Genomic DNA, 24,160 nt, shown 5'->3' with positions numbered 1-24,160 from the left:
AATAAATGCATTCTGAATTGAATAACATAATTTTTGTATTGAATATTTAATAACTTCAAATGTCAAATTCTTTCTCAAAGAAATTTAACTATTTAGTTGAATCTGTTCAAAATAATTAAAAAAAACATTTCATCATTTTCTTCAGAATATCAAGATATTGATAAGGGTATACACAGTATTATAATTCTCTGGCATAATTGCAGATTACTTTCCAAAATAGTTTAATCAGTTCACAATCCATCAACAGTATATTAGTGATCTCATTTTCCCACATCCTCTCCAACATATGTCATTTTGTCTTTTTATCATTTTAGCTGATGATAGATATGCAATGTTATATTTTGTTTTAATTGTTTTGATTTTAATTTCTCCAATCAGTAGTGAATTAGAGTACTTCATAATATACCTATAGATGGCTTTGAATTCTTAATTTGAAAATTATCTGTTCATATCTTTTGCCAATTTATCATTTTAGGGGATGACTTATTCTTTTTAATTCGGCAAAGTTCTTTATATAATTTAGTTATGGGACCTAATTGAAAAAACTGTCCCTCCCTAAAATTTTCCTCAATTTTCTGCTTTCCTTCTAATCTTGACTACATAGTCTTGCTTATCAAAATTAACCATTTTACATCTTGTAATGTTCTTGATCTCTTGTTAACTAATAAATTCATTTCCTATCAATAAATTTGACAAACAGTATGTTTCTGTTCTCCTAATTTGTTTATGATACCTCCTTTTATGTTTATCTCAGTGGATGATCTCTGCCAAACTACTTTCTGATTGTCTGAGTAATTTGACCAAATAGTAAGTTCTTATCCCAGAATTTTGGATCTGTTCTCATGTCAAATTCAAGTTTACTATGATCTTTTATTAGTTTGCTGCATGTCTGTTCTGTTCCACTGATCTACCTTTCTAAACATCTCCATACCACTGGAAATTTAGATGCCATTCCTGTTACCCTGGCCAATAAGGGAATCCTTTATCTTATCTTTCTGTTACTGAGACCTCCATGAAAATTTCACAATCTTCTCTCCAGTTTTTATCACCCCATAATAGATGGTCTTCAGCTATTAAAATGTAAATTTCATAACAACATGAACAGTTTTGCTTTCTTACTTCCTTGTATTTATATTCCCACTATTGACATAGTACTTTGTATTGTAAATACTTAATAAATTCTCTCTTTTTTCTCCCCCATTTCTCCTTCCTTTCCCCTCCACCCTTTCCTTTCTTTCCATCTTTCCTTCCCTCCCTCCATCTCTCTCTTTCTCTCTTTTTCTGTGCCTCCCTCCCTCTTTCTCCTTCCCTTTCCCCTTCCCTGCCCCCTTCCCTCCACCCACCCAAATTCTCATGCCATTTTCTTGCGCCAGGGTTATTCCAGTTTTAGTATATGTGCTGCCAAAGCAGGCTCTTGGGCAGTACATTTCCTAGAACTCCTGGATCCAAATCGATTCTATATCTGGCAGACTTCCAGAGTCTGGAAGAGCAGGTAGCTCACAATCAATTAGTAGATTTTTATTACATATTGACTTGATATTATGTAGTGTTAATTTGTTTATTGATTCCATGCTGAATAAAAAAAAAAAGAATGTATGTAGTATTCAAACTCTCTGTGTCTGTTTCTCTCACTTACTTCCTTCACCTTCCCTCCTTTCCTCCCTTCCTCCTTGCTTCCTTGCTTCCTTGCTTTTTTCCTTCCTTGTTTCCTTCCTTATCCATAATCAGTAACTTAAAAATAGATCAGAATTAAATTATTTTAATCAAGCATCATAATTTTTTCTCATATTTATTCTCCCTTTGTTGTAATTTTTTTCTGTCACCAGTCTGACTACACAGAGACTTCTAATTCAAGAATAAATTTTGCATCAAATGAGTCATCTCTTTTCTTTTAAAATATACATTTTGTTGTGTGTGTTGTTTTTTAATGCCATTGTTAATTCCAATGCCTTCTGAACCTTTTTTTCTTGAAGAAGGAAATCATGATCTGTACAAGTAGGTTTCTAGGTAATTTATAAGTATTTGTATTTATTTCTCACTCCTTATTTTCCCTCTTTATTTCTCACTCCATATTACTAAGGCATATTTTCTAATATATTTATTGATGTCCTTGTTTATTCTCACATTTGCAATGAAATCATTAAGTCTAATATGTCGATATGTTTGTTTAATTTGGAGGATCTTATGCAGTTCTTTAGAGAATTTCTATTCCTCTTTGTCTTCAGCAGCAGATGATACAGATTATATATTAATTTTCATATTAAACTTTTCTGAAATATGTATATCTGATACATATATATATACATATGTAGATACATGTATACACACATATATATACATATATATGTATATATATATATTACAATAAAATATAACCAAATTTCTCATGGACTGATGTTTCATATTGTTTCTGGAATCCTGGTAAAATATTCCTTTCTTTGCTTCTCTAAGGAGAATCTGTGAACTTCCATTTAATTACATTTTCTTTCTTCTTTCTCATTTTACCTCCTCTGTGAATATCAATATTCCTGTGTTTCTGGAAATATATTCACTCATTAACTGGAGAAGTCCATATCCATATGAATTGTTTGAAAATTATGTGATTTGTAATATCTTTTTATGCCCCTCCACCATCAATGCATGAGACTTCAGGATAGTTTGTATTTTTCTTTGTGTTGTGAGTTACCATGGTGAAATAATTCATCACCAAGTGGCCAGTGTACCAGTAACAAGTTTCTTTATTCTTATCTAGCCTAGTTCTAAGAAAGCAATCTTAAGTCTGTTGCTTGGAATATTATCAAAGATTTTCCAACATGGCAGAGTCTAATAAAGTTTAGTTTCACTGGAATAGCCATTGAAATTCACAGCCTCTCTCTCTAAAAACAGTAGGATTTTATAGGAGTATAGCAAAACACAGGGGACACCCCCAAAGCATAGCTAAAATTAGGGGAGTAGTGTGAAAGACACGAGACATGAAGTGACTGAGATTGCAGGAGTAAATAAGAAAGCCTTAGCATTCCCTTAAGGGAAGAATTATTTCCAAAACATGTCAATATAATGTCTGGAAAGCATCCTAAAAGCAGAGACATCCTTCAATTCCCACTGAGTAGCCTATGTTTTAAAAATATAAAATATATTTGGATCTCAGCATTTTGTTTGCTCTAAATTAACAAGTAAATATCATATAATAGGCTATCTTGTCTAAAAGAAATGGGGATTGTGCACACAAGATTTTCCATCAAGTCTACCAGTATTGATTTTCCTGTGCTGTTACCCACAAGGAAAGGAAAATAATTGAAATTCCCAGAGTGAAAGCTTATTTGACAAATGAAGACTTCTTTGTTTCTATGTTAAGGAAATGTTATCTTATGGCATCTAGCCTATTTAAATGAAAGAGGGACAATTTTAAACCTTGCTGCTGATCTTTACACTTGAGAGAAATGTTTTAGGGAAAGTTTCTACTTAAGAAGAATCAAATGGATCTCACCTTTCTTTCTCTAACCCCCTCCACAGGGTAATTCATGAGAATTTTACATTAATAGCTAAGGACATTTACTCCACATAGCTAAGGGTGTTTAAACATATAAGTAGCCTAGTGTAATAGTGCCAGGAGTTAAGGACTCAAGCCCTTGTTGGGGCATATTCAGTGAGGAAAATGTCCTTTGGTTATGACCCTACCTCTGACATAAGATCTTTAGAAGTTGTCTAATGGGAAGTGAACACAGAATTTCTGAATAAGGGATATCAGAAGAACCCTTGTTAAACCCCTTTTTTAAAGACAATTGCTTCTTTAACGTTCCAGACAATTTACCACTTGAAGAACTTCAGAGATGAGTTACTTATTGCTTCCCATGACAACAGATTCCATATTTTTGTTCAGCTCTGTTAGGAAATTGTTCTACTAACCCGTACTTATAGATCCCTGCTATAAATTGGCTTAGAATACCACATATTAAACTACAGGATATTTAATGGTCCCAAAAAACTCAGTCACAGAAATCATTCCTGTGATTAACAAAGATTTAAAACCTAGAATACCTCCAGAGGAATTTACTACAATAGTTCAAGAAGTACTGAAGACCTGTAGTTTTGCAGGGAAATACTACAGAGTGAAATGTGGAGATGTCAAACTCATTTGACCAGAACCTGGTTTAAAGTTGTAACAATGCATTAGTGCACAGTAAGTCCTTAATATCTGCTTTTTCAAAATTGCTGATAACTCAAAGGATAGGAACAGGCTGTTGCACTGTACCAATAATGACTTTCAGACAAGAAGTACTCAAAACAGCACAATTAATTGCATAGATGGCCCTAAAAAAGATAGGAGATCAGCATAGTGGGAATGAAAGGTAAACAATAGTCTAAATGTGTACTGTTATTGACCTTTGCCAGGCTGATGCACATGCATGATCTTTACACTTTCCATATTAGAATGTAAACTTCTTAAGGGCAGATGAAGCCTCAGTTTTTAAATTACATCATCAGGATTTAGTACAGGGTTTGGTACAATAAAGGCTTGCTAATTATTTTTACTCATTTATTCCTATTTCACTTAACATTTTCTTAGTTTCAGGCAAAATATACTACTCATGATTCTCCAATTTATTCCTCTGTGAATTTACATAGGCCATCTTACAAGCCTAGAGTGTACTCCTCCCACTTCTCTGCCTATTGAAATCTGTCTCATTTTTTCCAGACTCAGATCAGGTGCCAACTAGTCCAAGGATTTCTCATCATCCCCTTCAATTTTTAATATTTCCCCCTATATTTTCTCTTATTTCTATAACTAGAACTATGATGACTTTTATAAAAACTGAGTATTTTAATGTAACAAACTAATTTTTTTTAAAAAAAGATGAAACCTGGAAAAAAACACTTAAAGGCAGTTCTATATTATCTTTTTTTTGTATGCCTATTCTCACATGACCACAGTGTTTGACGCATAATAAATGCTTAATTTAATTGTTAATTTCATTCATTACTGTGATTTTGTTTATATAGGTAGTACCTTTAACAGCAGAGATGGCAACCTCTTCAGGTTTTCCTAAACAGCCATATACTTGTTCTTGCCACTTACATCAAGAATCTATCCAGTTTATTAGAGAGATTCCTTTCATTCTTTTTAGCATCTAGAAGAACTCAATGAAGCACTTGGCTTTTCCATTGTTTGGAAAAGCACTTGGCTTTTCTATTGTTTCACAATGTTTACTACATGACGGGTCCATTTCCCTTCCTGGTCATTTACAGTTTCAGTGCTATCTTTTTGTGTCCAAATAATTAGTAGTCATATGGTACATTCTTCTAATTCTTGCAATGTGCCTTTTTGGCCACTTGAAATTTTGCTTTTTCTATAGATTTATTCCATAATTTGTATCCAAATAGCACTGGCAAAGGTAAATTTATCTTATGTCATAATTATTGATAAAAGCAGAATGGCATAGAGAAAGGAGTTCCTATTCTGGAGTCCCTGAATATGATAAATTTTGAGAACTATATGTCATTGTAATTGGTTTCCTTTGTAATCCTGCATGTTTATTTTATCCATTTAAAATGTTATCCTAAGATAAGGTCTCTATGCTTCGCCAGAATGAATATTATATAATGCATTAAGGTTTGTGAAGCCCTTTACATGTTTCTTATGTAGTCTTCATAAACCTCTGAGGCAGGTGCTATTTTACATATAAGGAAACTGAGGCTGATAGAAATTAGATTACTTGTTCAAGGTCAAACAGCTAATAAGTCCCTGGGGGCAGGATTTGAATTTAGACCTTTCTGACTCCAAACTTGGTACTCTGTCTATTATACCACCAAGTTGCATGGAGTTTTCATTATACCTTCTTTGATCCCAGCATCCCTGGTTGTTAAAATATTGGGGAATTGAGTAACACAAGCTTCCACCATCATCTTGACCTTTGCTCTGGCAAAGGATTAGCCATCATAAAATGGCCAAAAGAATTGTAACATGAAAGTGAAAATAATGGTTACAGTGGAAACAATTCCATAGAATTGGCATATGTTGAGAAAGTAGGAGACAGGGAGCCAATTTAGTAGATACCTAGGACTTGGTACAAGCCTCCAGTGAAACTTACTCTTTGGATGGTGTCCTTACTTTCTGTGAGTTCTTTTTTATCTCATTTAAACTGTCAGTATCACTTTTGTTAAGGTTTGTAGGCAATGTATTTCCAAGAATTGCTAAAAGTATACTGTTATGTAATAAAAACAAGTTCCCCAGCTCTTCTGGGTGGAAGCTATATGAAAAAGACATAAAAAAATTCCCTCAAATGTACCCTTGGACCTTGGGATCATATGAGAGTGTTTGACGAGAGTCACATTATTTTTAATATTTTCAAATTAAGCCAATTCATGGGATTTGGGTATGTGGAACATCCCTTTGACTCAAAATCATTTCCTGTTTCAAGTTTAAGAAATAATAAATTGTTCTTTATTGATGAATTCATCTTTTAGCTTGAAGAGAATGACCTCTCTTGTCTTAATAAATAAATTAAAAACTAAGATTTAGATCTGAAAATGTCTCATTTTCTGGTAATTCTTCTGTAATAAAAAGATTATTTCAGGCCATTTAAAGAATGTAACACAATCATTGTCATCAGCTATCAATGTAATGTAAACGTTTCCCAAGCAGTTCTCCATTCTGTTAGCTACAATATGAGAAAAACTTCCATATATAGGAGAATTCAGGAAGGACTCTAAATTTAAATATGTTGGAAGGGAAAGATTGGAAAAGGACAACTGTACTGTGACTGCTAATAGCCAGAAAATGCATTTAAGGACAGAAGGGAATTTAACTTATCTTCAGTCTGAATTTGGTTAGGTTGGTATTGGAAATTAAAGGGATCCTCTGTCCTCTATCCTAAAATTAATAGTCATTTTCACTCCAGATGTAACTCTCCTACCCTGATTGGGAGTTTAACAGATCTTCTTTTGACACCCAGAAAAGTTCAGCCAAAAGTGGACCTACCATAGTCAAGAAAATATGTTCATGCCTAAGCTGAAGATTATTCTTTTCATGATTTGGATTATGTGCCCAAATCTTGAATGGAATCCCTTCTCATCACACTTGTATTTTCCTTGTCAACCCCACTGTCCCTTTCCTATCTTTACTCATTCTTTATTTCTTCCTCCCAAAGCACTAAATGAAAAAAAAAGACTGGCAAGGTCTTCTACTTAATAGAGTCCATGGACTATCATGATCAGAAATATTACTAGAGTTAGAGTTAGAGAACATGCCTCAGTTAGTATATGCATGACCTTGGTCAATTTACCTTTTTGACATAATTTCCTCATCTACAAAAAAAATCATCTCCAAGGTGGTCTCTTCTATCTCTAAAGCCTGTGGCCTTCTAACCATTTCCTGAAACAATCAAAAATAAACCATTCATAGGTATAATTCGAGTATGTTGCATGTTGTGACAATAGTCCCAAGAGATGAGGCTGTGTTATCCAAATAATTAAAAATGAAGTGATCTAAAGAACAGAAAATTACACAGTGTGAATGAGTTGGCTGAAACACATTAAAAATAACAGTTACAAAAGAGGACTAAAGTAAAGTATGTTTTCAAAGCAGTATGAGTGGTTTAAAAAAGTGGCCCAATCAGATGATGAAATGAAAGTAAACAATAACTGATTAATAGATGCATAGACTTTGTGCTTCATTGGTATCCTTGTAATATCAAGAGAGAATTGTCTCCATAATTTGGTTTGGATCCCCATGGCAAATTTATGAAAGGATGTTAATAAGACTTCATGGGACGAGAAAGCAGGTGTGGTTATGATATGGGTTGTTAAAGGGAATGAATGCCTTGATTAGAACACAGACCCATATAAGGATTTAAGAATACCATTGTCTGAAAGTAATTGCACTTTACATATTTGCAAATAGCCAAAAGTTCCACTTGTGACCAGTAGACCCATCTTCAAGCATCTTCAGGCTTTCCTCTGGTTTAGAGTTTTGTAAGTCATTTGTAGGTCCTAATTGCTACCCTGCCTCCCAGCATAGTGTCTGTACCCCAAATGGTTTATTTTTGATTACTTCATGAGAGAGTTAATTATCTGTGGGTGAATAATATGAAAAGGCAACTCATTTAGACCTCACCTTTCTATAGCCACATGAATACTCTGATGAGAAGCAATCACCTTGGATAAACATCTGATAAGAACATATCATACTACATTAAGGGAGAAGGAAATGCAGCCAACATTGGTGAATTTTCAGAGGTATACCCAAGTGTGGGTTGATTTTATGAAGATAATATAAACTGTAAGACCTGAACTCAAGGTGTTGGTATGAGATTGCTAAAGCTTTGAGATTAAAATAAAGTGTGGTGTGTATGATATAAGATGGCAGATGATTATTCAGTTTTTACTGTTATTAGTCTATCACTAAGTTAATGGATACTGTTTTCCTTTATCCTAAATAAGAGTAGTTACTGCAAAGCAAAACCTTATTTTTCCCTTTCCCCTGATGAAATGACTTATTAACCTTGAAGGTCTGAATAGACCTTCTTAATTCTTAATTCCTTAAGAATATAGGCCAAAAAAAAAAACAGTCACCTTGCACACCAACTGACCATACAAAAAATAGCTCAGATGGGAGTTGTGTAACCATTTCTGATGACAAATTTAACCCTAAAAATGAAGTATACCACCAGTCACTGTGTTTGTTTAGGAAAGCCATACAAAGAGGTGTGATTTTATATAATATAAACAAAATGTTAAAACTAGAAGGCACCTTAAGGGATGCATCATGGACATAGAACATAATAATAATATAATAGTAATAAAACACACCTAGATTTAGCATTGAAGGAATTGTTTTAGGATCTTAGCATCATAATTATATGATATTGGGTAGGTAACAACATCTCTATTATTCAATCTCTGTATTTAAAAAGGGGGGAGGGTGAACCAGAAAGTCTTTAAGGCCCCTTCTAGCTTTGTATACCAAGAACTCCCTCACTTTATATTTGAGGAAACTAAGACTCAGGGGCCTGAAATGGCTTGTCCAGGATTACATAGGATCTTAGTGGAAGGGACAGGAAAAGCACTCAGCTGTCCTGATTGCCAGTTCAGTGGATTTTTTTCCATCCAGTGACATCATATATGATGCTGATTATAAGCAGATTTCTTTACACTTAAGCAGCAATCTGCCTATTCAATCCCAGACCCATTTATATATAACATACCTATATATAATACCCATTCTTCAGGGTCCAATCAAATCTAATGTTGAAGAAGCCTCCAATTTTCCCAGATCACAGTGAATTTTTATCATTTTATATTTCTATATTGGCATTTGAGCATATAATATTTTAAATTCTAAGTTACGTGTATTCTCTACATTACATGAACTACTTGAGGTCAGGGATGATTCTTAAGTTTCTCTGTATTCCCTACCATGTATTTCAAAGGAAAGTGTTCAAGATCAAAGCTTACCATTTTCACTTTATTTTCTTAATGAGATTTTTAATATGAATCTTCTTCCACAACATGACAATTATGGAAATATATTTTACATGATAGCACATGTATAATCTATATCAAATTGATTCCTATCTCAGGGAGTGGCAAGGGGAAGGGAAGGAGGGAGAGAAAAAATTTGGAACTCAAAATGTTAGAAAACTAATGTTAAAAATGTTTTTACATGTAATTAGGAAAAATAAATTATTAATGAACCAAAAGAAAAAAGAGAGGGTATGTTTTTTTCCACAATTACATGAAAAACAATTTGTCACTTTTTAAAAACGTTTTGTGTTCTACATTTTCTCCCTTCCTCCCTTATCCTTTTCCTTCCCTGAGATAGAAAGCAGTGTTGATATTTGTTACATAGCTGCTAAATGATATAACTTTTTAATAAATTGGGGAGCAAGGGAGAACACTAGAATTAGAATTAAATGCCCTAGGTTAAAAAGTTATATTAATGTCTTTTGCTATTATATCACATTTATTTTAACCCTTCTCCTTCAGATGAAAACTTCTCCTGTGAAAAAAAGAAAAATAATTATAATAGAGTGTTATATTCAGGGAACTCATCTCACAATGTATGTGCTTTTTCTCCTACTATTCTGCAACACCCTGCCATGGACTCAAAATATACTTTATTATTTATTCTCTAGGACCTAACTATTTTTTCATTTACTGGGAGTTTGGCTTCTTTTCAGGCATCTTTTTGTTATAGTGTTTTAGACCTTGTGTATACTATTGTCTTGCTTATATTTATTTTGTTGTTTTTATTATTCAGTTATTTCAGTTGTGTCTGATTCTTCCTAATCCCATTCGGGGTTTTCTTGGCAAAGATACTAGAATAGTTATCATTTCCTTCTCCAGCTTAATTTAAAAGATGAGGAAACTGAGGCAAACAGGGTTAAATGACTTGCCTAGGATCACATAATGTGTTTTGCTCTGTGTAAAATCATTTGAATCACCTTATTTTCCTCTAAATTCCTCAATTTCATCATGTATTTATTTGATTTGATTTGATTTTTTTTACAAGATCTCTGATTTCAATTATATAGGTAGTTCCTGTTAGGAAAATACTTTATCAAGACAGGCTGATGTCATTGCTGCAATTTATTGTTTGAGAGTTGCCTAGAGTTGCTGACAAGTGGATCAACTTGTCCAAGGTCAAATAATAATTATGTGTCAGAAATGGCACTTACATGCATATTTTCCTGACTCTGAGATTACCTCTCTTATTTCATTATATTCATATATCATTTTCCAACCATTCTCAAATTGATGGGAAAAATATTTTGTTTTTCATTCTTCCTATCACATAATACTGCTATGAATATTTCAGCATATATTGGGCAGAATTTTCTCTTAACTCCTTGGACTATATGATCAATGTTGGGATGACTGAAAGAATGTATAAAATTTAGAGAATTTTCTTTCATGTTTCCAAAGTGACATTCAAGACTGTTAGATCAATTTCTAGTTTGACTGACAGTGAATTAATGTGTCTGTCCTTCTACTGCATCTCCAGCACTGGCTATTTTATATCTTTTGACATTGTTGTTAGTTTGTTAGAAATAAGGTAGAATTTCAGAATTGTTTCCTTTTGCAGTTATTTTGCTATTAGGGATCTAAAGGTTTTCCCCACATTGTTATTTATAGTCTTTGATTCTTTTTTTTCTGAAAACTGTTACTTCATATCCTTTCTTCACTTATTCATTGAAGAGTGGCTTTTAGGAGTATTTATGCCAAATTGCTAAGTGTTTTGGATATCAATCTTTAATAAATTATATCAAACCTGGTCTCAGGCACTTCCTAGTTGTGTGACGCTGGGCAAGTCACTTAACCCCAATTGCCTAGCCATTAATGCTTTTCTGTCTTGGAACCAGTACCTAATATTGATTCTAAGACATAAGGTAAGAGTTTCAAAAGTAATAAAAGCAATAAATGCTATTGATGCAAATATCATTGCCAACTCTGCTCCAATTTTTATCATATATTTATGACAATGAGATTATAATTTCACCTTTCTGACTTTTTGTTTCTTTTTTTTCTAACATGGAGAAAATAATACTTTTGCCACTGAACTTAGAAGGTTACAAATTATCAGGAAAATGATTTCCAAACCTTAAAGTGCTAAATATATATAAGATTTTTTCATATTATTATTGATCATTATTACTTGTTTCATGACAACAGAATCATATATAACATCATGTAGTAATAACAAGGAATAGATGGTGTTATGTAATTCACTCTGGAATCTGCAAAGTATAAATGAAACTAGAATAAGGTCACAGACAGGATGGACAGGTATTCTACAGAGTTCTGATGGAGGTAGATTAGAACTGCATAAGATGAGAAGTGGATAAATGGGTTACATTATGCATGGATGAAAAGGAACATACACGCCCATGACATCCTAGATCCTTTGGAATAATTGTTGAAATATATGTTGGCAAACTAACACTTTCCAAAAGCATTTATACTGAATTTTCAGGACTCTGAGGTTGGCAAAGCTAAGACTCATCTCCATCTTGTAGGTGGAAATGAAGATGCAGAGCCCTCAGGAGGCTCTCTAAAGACTGAACATTTAGTCAATGACGTAGCCTAGACCAAATTTCAACTTTAATTACTGGTTTCTACTTTGATGCAATTCCCCCTTGTTTTATTTGAGCATGCAAAGAAAGAGAAATATAACTATTAGATACAGGTATTCTCTGGTAAGGCTACTTATGATTTTGTATTAGGCCTTTCTTGAAGGCTTAGGTGTAGGGGGATATAAAAGCTCATACTTTGTATTGTGTCAGAAACCAGCTCATTGTTTTGGTTCTTATATGGGCATTAGCTACTGGTCATTAGTGGAATTTTATTTTAAATGCACATACAAATCTATTCACATGTACTCAGATTAGTTCTCAAGAAGATTCTCAGTAGAAGGCTAAAAAGTCAGAATAACTGATTAAATTCAACTAATGACATTCAGAAGCCAAGATGTTTTCATAGGTCATATTTTCAGCTTACAGAAAAAGATAAGAACTTGTCAGTAATTGTTAGACCTTGCATAAAGTTGCCTGAGAAGACAAGTTCATCTTCTGGAAATTCTCTACTATATTGGTTATTAACTAAACAGTTGAAATCCATGACATTTCCCTAAGCCAAAAAGAAAAGATTTTCTTTAAATGATGTCAGATTTTTTTTATAATTCTCATGTTGCTTTTTAAAACTTACATGTAGAATTTTATAGTTACAAGGGAATTTATATAAGCCTCAAAAAGAGAGTTTCATGATTTGGGGTCCACAAAGGGAAAAGTAGGGTGACACTTTAGCCATTTAAACAGCTTGTCCTTGCTTGCTTGCTAAATGAGTGATTTAATATATTTTAAGTGTAATTCATTAATAGGTAACCTCTGCATCTCCCTAAATATTATCCCCTTTATTTGCTACTGAGGCTAAAATGGAGACTGTCAGAACAGTTACACTTCTGCAATAACAAGGGAGATCCAGGCATGCCTACCAGTGCTAGGCTCTACCAAAAAAAGTGGAAAAGGTTTGTCTTGGGTATTCTCCCTTCTATACTCTCTTAAGTGTTCTCTCTGGGTGCCTGCCCCCATCTAGAAATCCAGGGTCTTCCTCTTCCTCCTCCTCCTCCTCCTCCTCATTGCTCAGAAATTCCCTTGTACCCTTCCCCAACAAAATAGACTTGCCTTGGTATGAGTTACCTGGTCCCCTAATATAGGAAATCAAACCAGGTTAAGATATTAGTAGCTAGTGATGATATTGATATCCTCCACTGAGCAAATATTAGCCAAAAGCTCCTGGAGGGAAAAGATCTTGAAAAGAAAAGAAGGATGAAAATGAAAGGAATTGAAAAAGGGAGAAGAGGAGAGGAGAAAAGATGCAACTCTGGCAAACAAGTCATAGCTGTTGGTATCTCACTCAAAATAAAAAAATTTGTAGTCAGTATGAACAAAAAAGATTAATAAATCCTAAGCAGAGATGCAACATGGTACAATGGATAAGGTATAAGAAATTTGGATTTGGGTTCAAAGGATTTGATTTCAAATCCTGTCCCTGCCACTTACTACCCGAGTGACCATGGATAAGTTTAACTACTTCTCTTGGCCTCAATTTCTTCTTATGTAAAATGAGAGTTAGGCTTAATGCTATTTAAGGTCATTTCCAGCGATATCCAGTCTATGATTTTGTAAGCTTATGTGAAATTCAACTAGACTGAAATAATCTGGTATTTGTCCTTGGATGATATTATAAAAAATGAATGTAGATAGATAGATGGAGAGAGGGTAAACTAAACTGGATACTACCACTGGTAATTGTGTGACAGCAGTGGAGTCCAGATAGGTGGCTAGTGCAAGATCAACCGAGGCTTGTCACTTAGCTAGATGATTTAACACCTCCCTCCTTTATAACAGTGCCCAGGCAGGATCCTTCAGGTCAATGGATGGTATCCCTTCAGGTCCCACCTGGGGTTGATTGATGATAGATATTGGGTTCTATTAGCCTTGGTAACCGTTTATCTGACTACGTATCTCCCTTCCCAGAGAAGTTATGAAACAACCACTCCAGGAAGGTACTTGAATAGTTTTATCAATATTTAGCAAGATGGGGTATTGGGAAATGGATAGAGGAATTGGGAAACCCTAACTAATTTGATAATAATAAACCCTCAGAGCTGTAGGCAGGTAATTGATTCTGGATAGTTAGCTTCTCTGGTTCAGCCTGGCCACAGCCAAACCAGAGCAAGCAAGCTGCTGTTTGATGTCTTTTGGCTTCTTCTTCTTCCTGCTAGATGTTATGCCTATTCAGCCTTCAGGTTCCACCCCTTTTCCACCCTCTTCTTCTTCTCCTGCCCACCTCCCAGATCCCTCCCGGGCCCTGGGATACCTAGATAACTACAGATGATTTGATTTCCTAATATCTAGGGGCAGTAGAATTAGAAGAGTGGTGGTCTGGGTACAGGTTGACAATGCTAGTCAGGTACAAGACAGGAGTTTCTTGCAAGGTTGAGCCAAGCAAGTCACCAATCTGCAAAAGACCAGGATCCACAGATCTCAGGTCCAAGGGAAATGAAAGGAACCAAAAGTCAGGGCTGCCAGAGTATTTATAGCCTGCTGGCCAACTGCTTTCTCCCCTGTCCTCATGGCCTCTGGGAGCATTCTAAGATCCAGCGGACCCCACCTATCAATCAACAGTGTGGACTCCCAGCTCCCAGAGTTTCAATATAACAATGACAAGAATAACTCATCTGAAGGTATATATTTTTTCTCCATCTTTAAAAGTTTTGGTCTCTTCATAGTCCAATGCTTTTACCACAACCATTCTCTTTCCTTTGCCTGATTGAAGGCACATCTTGTCTATTGGCTCAGTTGCCATAGTATTCTTTTACAAGTCTAGGGGAGACATCTTCCCCATCCCCATCCCAAACATGTGACTTGTCCCCCCTCCCAGTTCAAATGAATTTGTTCTGGGCACAGAATTTCTATTTATGCCTGGAGCTTCAATTCTTCCCAGACTATTCAACTTATATATCATTTTTCTTTTACTAAAAAGAACAATGGCTTAGTCATTCACCACATATTGGAAAAGGGATCCCCATGACCTTTGATATGCCATTATTTCAATGCTTTCCAGTGAGTCAAGTATTTGTCAGTCCGTTACCTTTTGTCAGGCATTGGGATAAAGCTAAATAACTCTCATTACTTATGCCCCTTGCCTTTACAAGAGCTGGAACTGTTTTTAGCTCTAGAGTCAGGAACTCATGGCTGCTACTTAAGAATAAGGCCAACCACAAAGAGCAATTATGTACACAATGATAAAAATAATTCACTTTCTTATTCAAGAGTCAGAAAGTACTGCTGCTACTATATCACTCTAGCAATCTCAATCCTATACTGGGAAATCTTCACTAAAGATAAATTGACAGCCTTGATTATGTCCCCTCTTGGGGAAGTCAAGTCTTTTGCTCTGGCTAGAGGACTACATTTTTTTTTTTCAAGACTAGAGCATTCTTCAATACTTATGTCCTGGACTCTTCACCACTCCTGTTCCCAATTCATGGTGTGTCATTTCTACTGGACCCCCTGAAGCAAGAAGAGCTCTTAGATCAACTCTTCAGGCTGGTCACATTTCAGAAAAAATTATGCAGAATCCAAAATTGGCCTATATTTTTAACTGGTTGTGAAGGGGATAGCCTAAAGAGCAAATGCATGAGGAATATAGACATTCATAAGCTATCAACAACTGATCTGCCTATTAAAGACACTTCTGCTTTTTATACTTTAGATGTTGCATAATAAATTCTGCTCCAGTCTATTACCTCTCTGTGTTTAACCCTTCCTCAATCGTGTTTCTTGTAAACAACATATAATGGGATTCTAGTTTTTAAACCACTCTGCTCTCCACTTCCATTTTATGGGTAAGTTCATCCTATTCACATTCAGAGTTATGATTAATAACTGCGTATTTGCCCTCCATCTTATCTTGCCCTTTATAGCCTGCTCTTTTTCCCTTTCACTCTGTTCCTCCTCACCAGTATTTTGCTTTTTTTTTTATCACCCTCCTATTTCCCCCTTCCTCCAATTGTCTCCCCATTCCGTTATCTTATTCCCCTTCTACTTCTCTGTAGGTTAAGATATAATTCTATGCCCCAATAATATAACAACAATATAAATAAGCATATTTGTTTTTCTCTCTCTGAGCCAGTTATGAGAGTAAAGTTTAAGCATTACCCATCACAACCCCTTATCCTCCCCTCTTTTCACATCTCCTTATGCTATATAATTTATCTCATTTTATCTCTCTCTTCCCTTTTTTCAGTGCAATCCTCTCTTTCCCTCCCTTGATTTTTTAAATATCATATGCATACATATCATACATACATATAATTTCATATCATAACATTTATATACACATGATATCATCATATATCATCATACATCATGTCATCATAATCAACTTATTTCCCTACCCTCTTTCTAAGTGTATTCCTTCTGTCTTCTCTATTACTAAGAGTAATTTTTGGGAATTACAGACATCCTCTTTCCATGTAGAAATATAAACATTTTGAGTCCCTTAAATTTTCTTTTTTATTTACCTTTTTAGGCTTCTCTTGGGTCTCATGTTTGGACTTCAAAATTTTTTTGTTTGTTTGTTTAGGTCTGGCTTATCTCTCAGGAATGCTTGAAAATCTTCTATCTTATTGAATGTTCATTTTCCCCCCTGAAAGAATATACTCGGTTCTGATGGATAGGTGACTCTGGGTTGTAAACCCAGATTTTTCACCTTTCTGAATATCATATTCCATACCTTTTGATCCTTTAGTATAGAAGCTGATAGGTTCTGTGTGATCCTGATTGTAGCTCCATGGTATTTGAATGGTTTCTTTCTGGCTGCTTGTGGCATATCTTTGACTAGGGGACTTTTGAATTTAGCTATTACATTCCTGGAAGTTATCATTTGAGGATTTCTTTCTGGAAGTGATCTGTGAATTCTTTCAATTTCAATTTTATTTTCTTGTTTGAGGATCTCTTGGCAATTTTCTTTAAAAATTTCTTGTTTTATGATATCCAAGCTTTGTTCTTATCATAGCTTTCAGGGAGTCCAATAATTCTCAAATTGTCTCTCCTGAATCTATTTTCCAGGTCAGTTGTTTTTTCAATATTTCATGTTTTCTGTTGATTTTTTCATTTCTTTGATTTTGCTTTATTGTTTCTTGATTTCTCATGAAATCATTAGTATCTAGTTGCTCAATTTTCATTTTTATGGCCTGATTTTCCTTTGTGACTTTTTGGCTTTCCTTTTTCAATTGCCCCATTTCTTCTTGCATTGCTTTCATTTCTCTTCCCCACTTTTACTCTGCTTCTCTTAATTGGTTTTTGAAGTACTTTTTTGAGCTCTTCCAGACTCTGTCTCCAATCCATATTTTTCTTTTGGACTTTGTGTGTGTTTCCTTTACTTTCACTGTCCCCTTCAGTGTCTCCATGAAAAAAAAAATCTTTAGAGTTATGTGCTTTTTTTGTTGTTTGCTTATTTTTCCTGTCTTTTTGTAGGTAGGCTCTGTTTTCTGGGAGGTTAGGGTACCCTCTTAAACTCCAGTTCTACCTTGATTCTGCCTTTCTTAAAGATATTTCTGAAGACCTTTTGTCTTTTTTTTCAGAAGAAAGTTCATTTCTTTTGGTCATACTCTACCAGAAACTTACTTGCATAAGTGTATTAACTAGACTAGAAACTATATCTATTAGCCATTTCTTATTTTGAAAATGCTTAAATAGCAAAACTTTTACCAGATTATTCAGCATGAATTAGCAAAAGCACTCGAGGCCCATGTCAAATCTATGGCACATGTGCCAGAGTGTGCCAGAGGGGGCTATTCCCTTCCCCCTCTCCACACACACATTTCTCACATGACCCACCCCTCTGCCCATGGAACTACTTCCTCCTTCCCCTGTCTACTCACATGCAGTGGAAGTTTGCATTTTGAGCACTAAGTCTCTAAAAGGTTCACCATCACTGTCTTGGGCCTTAGTCAGAAATGTGCATAAGGCATGAGCCAGGTATTCCAGATTGAAGGGAAGGGCCAGTAATTACAACACTTACCCAAGGGTATATTCATTGACACACCTAAACTTTGCCCTTTGCTCATAGGATGTCACCAAAAATCATGGCCAAGAATTTGTCCTGATTTTCCAAGACTATTACAGGGAAACACCTTCTTGACTGGGGTATACTTCTCTAAAAGAAGGTCAAGTGCTCCTCCTGCCATCTTACACTTGTAAGTTAATAAAACTGGTTAAAGATATTACTTCTTGAGGACTTAGCATAGTGATTCCCAAAGTGGGTGCCACCACCCCTTGGTGGGTGCTGCAGCGATCCAGGGAGGCAGTGATAGCCACAGGTGCATTTATCTTTCCTATTAATTGCTATCAAAATTTAAAAAAAATTAATTTCCAGGGGGCTAAGTAATATTTTTTTCTGGAAAGAGGGCGGTAGGCTAAAAAAGTTTGGGAACCACTGACTTAGCATCACCACAAATCAGAGGAACTGGTTAGGCTTCTTTTGATCACTGAAAGCATAGAAGTGGTGTCAGACTATTTCTACATTCAATGGTAAGCCCTCTCTCTCACTAAAGGGTTCCCTTAATTTCCCCATTTCCTGGGGGCAAAAAACCCAACATGAAGTCAGTTAAAGTGGTAAAGGCTATTAAGTATTTATTCCACCTACCATGTTTTATGGCTGATATTTTTCATTCTTTAGAGTCATTGTTCTTTCGTTCCTTTTTAGCTCCAGAGATTTTATCATGCCCGAGGACTAAGAGCTTCCCCACTATTCACTCTCTACCAATTTTCTGGTCTTCTCCTTTTTACTTTATTCCAAATATTGGTGCTTCTTTCCAACTTTCTATTTTCCTACTGTACCATTTGTATCTCAGAGCCCAGTATATGGTCCTGCACATAGTAGCTCAACAATATTTTTCATTGAATTTTAAAGAAGGAAAAAGGAAAGTGAAAAAGGGCATTGAATGAGAGATTTACAGAAAGAAAAAAAATCTTAGTGATCATCTAGTTCAAGTACCTACTTTTATAGTTGAAGAAACTGAGGCATTGAGGAGTAAAATGAATTTCTTGGAGTCATACAGTAAATATCAGAGGCAGGATTTAAACCTAACTGTCTTTAATTCCACCCCTGACTCTCTATCCACTACACCACACTATGTTTCTATATAAAAAGAAACCAGAGAACAAATATATGGTTGGCATATTGAAAGAGATTTTCTTTTCCCTGGGTTTGCATTTCATTAAAAAAGTCCAGAGATTATCATGACAGATTAGAAGCTGATGAAGCTGTTTTTAAAATGTAAAAAAAAAAATGGTTCCAGTTGCATATGACTTGGCACAAACTAGGAGTAGCTTGCCAGAGAGGTCATTGGATCCTTAGCTTCCCTTTAATACCACCAGGCACATGACCAGCATAGCCATTTCTTATAGCAACCAGTTCTTCCCATGCCAATGGATTAGGAGAGTAAAACTTGGTAAAAACACATTACACAACTGCCCATGTATGATCCTTTTTTATGGCCATTGTTTCTACTTTGTCAGTATAAAATATATTTGTTCAAAAAGCAAATTCATTTATCTTTAACAAGTGCTTTCTTTTGGAAATATTTACTTTCCAATACTTCAGAATTCTAAGAATTATGTGTTCAGATCATTAAAGTTCTGCCCAGTCCAGCTTAACTAGTTTTTAATTTACTCCAGTTAAGAGGAAGATTCTACATCAGCTAGCATTACTAATAATTTTCTTAAATAGCTGTAAATAGAGCTAATTTTGCACGGCAGTAAGAAGACTAGTGTTAGCATCAGGAAGGCATGCGTTTATGTCCTATTAAGTGACACATAATAGCTATGTGAATGTTGGAAAAAATCTAAGTACCCTATGTAATTCTCTAAGATTATAAGTAATAGGTGAATTTATTGATCTGCATGAGGTAAAGGAGTTTTTTGTGTACAATGAATGTCCTATATCAATTCAATCAGAAGTCTAGATGCCTCCTTCTCTCTTCTTGATAAACATGGCTAAGGCAAAAAAGGATGAGAGATAGTGAAGGATGAAACAAAGAAGATGAGGAATGGGATTCTAAGATTTCATTAAAAAGTCTCATTAACATCTTTTATACTATAAGTGGATGAAAGCCTCACTCATTTACCTTAATTAATTAGGAATGAAAGGAAGATACCAATTTGAACTTGGAAAAGTCTAATCTATGGAATTATACAATATTTGTATAGGAATGTTCTCAATTTCAAGTAAGAGAACAAAATAATATGTATATTTTCAATAATTTCTGCTAAATCATTTCCAAGCAAACATCTTCCTAGATGTAAGGATAGGATTTGTGCAAGGAGGATGGGACAAAAGGAGCCAGAGAAGGAGTGGCTGACTGTTGGGGACAGTTGGTGACAGTTGATGGAAAATTCTCCGGAGGAAGGAGGAGGAAAAAGGGTTCCAGCAGAAGACATCCCAGCTCGGACCCAGTCCTGAGGGCTTCTTGAGGATCTTTCTTTGGACATTGATACCCTGATTCCCTGGTCAAAGGCATCCCATCGCTTATCACCCAGCAGAACTTCAATCATCGAGTTAGCTAAGTGATTGGACTCCATTTTGGGAGCGATTCTCTTACTCTTCTTCCCCCATTACCCAACCTTGCTGAGAGACCCCCTTTCAGTCAAAACTTACAATTATAGAAAAGGATAGAAATAGAAAAAGAAGGAGAGGGTGGGGGGAGAAGAAGCTTGGGAGTGGGAACCCCAAAGTTTCCCTCCTGAGTGATGGACTCCATTGGAATAGAGAAGAGGGTATCCCAAATCCCTCTGCCCTACGCCCCTTTCCCCAATCCCTGAATTATGATTTAAAAAGCCATTCATTAGTCAGATAGCATTCCAGAGTGCCTAAAGAGACAATGAGAGAGAGGGAACCACAGCTTGGACTAGCTGCCTCCATCTTGGAGCCAGACCACCACTGTGAAGTTGACTGTTTTCGGGGGAGGCTCGTGTGAACCCCGCCCTCATTCAGAATCAGATTGGGGTTCCACATACCTCATCTTATAGGGAAGCCTTGCCTCCAACTCCTGTGGAGCAGCATGACCATCCAGATCACCCATTTTTGGGGAGACACCCCCTCCAAGTCTCCCAGTGTATATTTGGCGTGATGGGAGAGCTGGAAGAGAGACTCACCTACAAAGACTCTCTCTCTTTCCCCCTCTATAATAACATCAGTCAACTGGCTCTCATTTATTATTACCGTTTTGGCAAAGACTCTCTTCATTCTTATATAGATTAACTTTAGGTAAGAACTACAACTGATTGGCAATAAATATATTCATTCTTTGAAAGCTTATGGAAACAATTTTACTCTCTAGTGAAGTATTCCTTTTGCTATCTTGCTTCTATTGTGTATTGTTCAGTAAACTCTTTCCTCATAGATGAAATAAAGATACACAGCAATCAAATCCCAGGCCCTTTATCATGAATTCCACACATTGATATTCATTTCTAGGGGAGAAACCATTTTGAGCATACAGAATATAGTGAAGTCAGAACAATACAAAATAAATTTTGTGCTGGGAAAACAAATCCATGCAAAAAGAAAGCCTCAGTCCTCAAGGAATCAACCTTCTAACAGGTGAAGCTGAGCAGAGTGGCAATGAGTAGGAGAGAATTAAGGCACCCGTATAGGAGCTTGGTGAAGGAGTCTAGAGAGTCAGAAGAAGAGCTGGGAAGGGAATGAACATTTGAAAGCAGTGCTAGCCTAGACACATTTTCAGAATGGAGGTTACAGAGAGAAACTGACCAGTCAGAAGATTGAGCCAAAGTGACTGAAGCATCTTCTACCATGAAAAATGTATCATCCAGGGAATGGTAAAGAGCCTTAAAATTATGCTATTGAAGGATAGGATTAAAGAACTGGGGATGTCTTGCTTCAAGAAGAGAAAACTAAGGGATGAACATAATAGATATTTTCTAATATTTTAAGGACCATCATAAGGGAAAAAAACACAAAATAAATGTTTGCTCTCTATAGAGCAGAACTGGGAGGAAGAAGTAAGAGTTAAACAGAAGCTTATTTCTGTTAAATAAATGTAAAGAAAAGCTTAATAATAGTTTGAGCTGACCAAAAGTGAAAGGGAAGTGGATTCCCTGTCAAGATGGGCCTTTGAATAAAATATGAATGACCACTTCTCAAGTATATTGGAAAAGGATTCCTGTTTAGGTATGAGGTAGATTAAATGACCTCTGACGACTCCTGCAACTGAGATTTTGTGAGTCTTTAACTCATGAAAAATGAAAAAGTCTAACATATTCCTCCTAAGTCATTTCTTCTCTGTGCTCAATATCTCCGTTTCTTCAATACATTTCCATAGGTCAGAGTTTCAAATCTCTTTATTCTCCTCTAGATTGTCAGTGTATTTTTTTGGTAGTAGTAAGTAGCTATATGACCCTGGTCAAATCACTTAACCCCAGTTGCCTAGCCCCTGCCACCCTTCTTTCTTAAAATTGATACTAAGATAGAAGGACTGGGTCAAAAAAATAGAAAGCACAGTGTGAAGTGCTTTGACAGAATAGATAGTAAGAAGATGTCTAGAGTGTAGAGTGAAATGTGGTTGAAATCAGCTTGGCCCTAAGAGGTCATGAGAGACACCCATGTTAATTAGAGTTGCACAGGTCAGAGGGAGGGAATTCTAGAGCTGAAAGAGTTCTTTGTCCCAGGGCATGGTGTTTGGTCTGGAAAGTGCTATGACAGAGATAGAGGGAAAGAAGATGTCCATGGAATAGAGTGAGAATCAGGAGACTTGTGTTTCAAACCTTGCTTTGACCCTTAGTAGATACATTACTTTGATCAAGTTATCTAATTTCTCTGAGCCTTAATTTTCTTCATCTGTAAAATGGAGATCATCATACTTGAATTACCATTTCAAGTTTGTGGTGAGGAAGGAACTCTATAAATCTTAAAATCTTATGTGAATAAGTTATTAAAGTCACCAAGTTTTTTTAAAAAATATGAATCATTTCCTCTCCCATCTTGTCTCTGTGCAATTGATTTGTTATATTTATCCTAATGTCATATATTTTATATTAGATTTTGTCCATTGTTCTAGCCTGTCAAGATCTTTATTGGATTCTAATTCTTTGATCCAATATGATGGCCATATTTCCCATCTTTCTATCATCTACAAAGTTGATACAGATTCTACTTTGCCTTTATCCAAGTCACTGATTAAAATGTTGAAATGGAATTGAATTGAAAAATCATGACAATTTCGATATGAAAATATATTTTTAAATGTATAGGCATAAGCTTGCCTATTAAAAATAGCAATGAATATTTATGATAGGAAGGAAAGGAAAGAAAGAGAAGGAGAGAGGAAAGAAAGGAGGAAGGGAGAAAAAGAAGAAGGAAATGAATGAAACTAATAGATGGTAATCTGATGTCAGAATAATTTCTTTTTTTTTAAACCATTATCTTCCATCATAGAGTTAATACTGTGTATTGGTACTAAGGCCGAAGAATGGTAAGTGCTAGGCAATGGGAATTAAGTGACTTACCCAGAGTCACACAGCTAGGAGTGTCTGAGAACAATTTGAACCCAAGACCTCTGGTCTCTGAATCTGGCTTCCAATCCAATGAGCCATCTAGCTATCCCCAGATTGTCCATTTTTCTTAATTTCCCCTTTCTTCACTCTTCTCTTGCTTCTTTTCATCCCTTCCCCCATACAAGAAATATTGGGAGAATTCTGGGACACTCTTTAAAGTCTTTTTACAGACTCAGTATTTTTTCCATTGGCTTGAATAAGTGACATAAATCAGTTTGATAAATGCTTCCAGCATTTCCCCTTAGCACCAAGGAAAAGGCCAATGTAGGTACTAAAACAAATGATATCGGTAATAAAAGGTAAGTGCTTTATGACCTAAAGCTGTGAATAGTCTAAAATGAGAGATGTATCTATTTTAAAATGCTTACTCTGTAACTATCCATTGTGTTTCCCACCCCACCCCCGTAATTTGTCAGACCTCCAACTAGCTACCAACCATGACTTTTATGATTTCAAAAGCAATAAATTCCAGTATTGCTCTTTAATTATCTTGACTGATGTGAGGCTATCAATGTATTAAT

The sequence above is a fragment of the Gracilinanus agilis genome, chromosome 1 (genome assembly GCF_016433145.1).
Source record: "Gracilinanus agilis isolate LMUSP501 chromosome 1, AgileGrace, whole genome shotgun sequence".
Taxonomy (NCBI): domain Eukaryota; kingdom Metazoa; phylum Chordata; class Mammalia; order Didelphimorphia; family Didelphidae; genus Gracilinanus; species Gracilinanus agilis.
Note: the sequence above shows the minus strand (reverse complement) of the source record.